Below are 322 nucleotides of genomic sequence, written 5' to 3' on the forward strand. Positions count from 1 at the left end.
ACAAAAAAAATATACTATATTTTTTAATTCATTTGTCTTTTTTTAGTTTGTTTCGAAACATTAAGGAATAGTTCCTTTTTTAGATCAATTTTTAAAGGGAAAGGGGTCAAAAATGCCCTTAAACTATGTGAAAGGAACAAAAATGCCCTCCGTTTATAGTTTGACTCAAAAATGTCCTTACCGTCAATACTTTGGTTAAAAAATGCCCTTAAACTATGAAGCCAAGGACAATTTATTGTAATGACCCGAAAGGTCATTTTGGTAATTTTCGTGGAAATGACTATTTTGCCCTTTCGGTAGTTGTCCCGAGTCCCATGTTTTG

The sequence above is a fragment of the Solanum tuberosum genome, unplaced genomic scaffold (assembly GCF_000226075.1).
Source record: "Solanum tuberosum cultivar DM 1-3 516 R44 unplaced genomic scaffold, SolTub_3.0 scf00029, whole genome shotgun sequence".
NCBI lineage: Eukaryota > Viridiplantae > Streptophyta > Magnoliopsida > Solanales > Solanaceae > Solanum > Solanum tuberosum.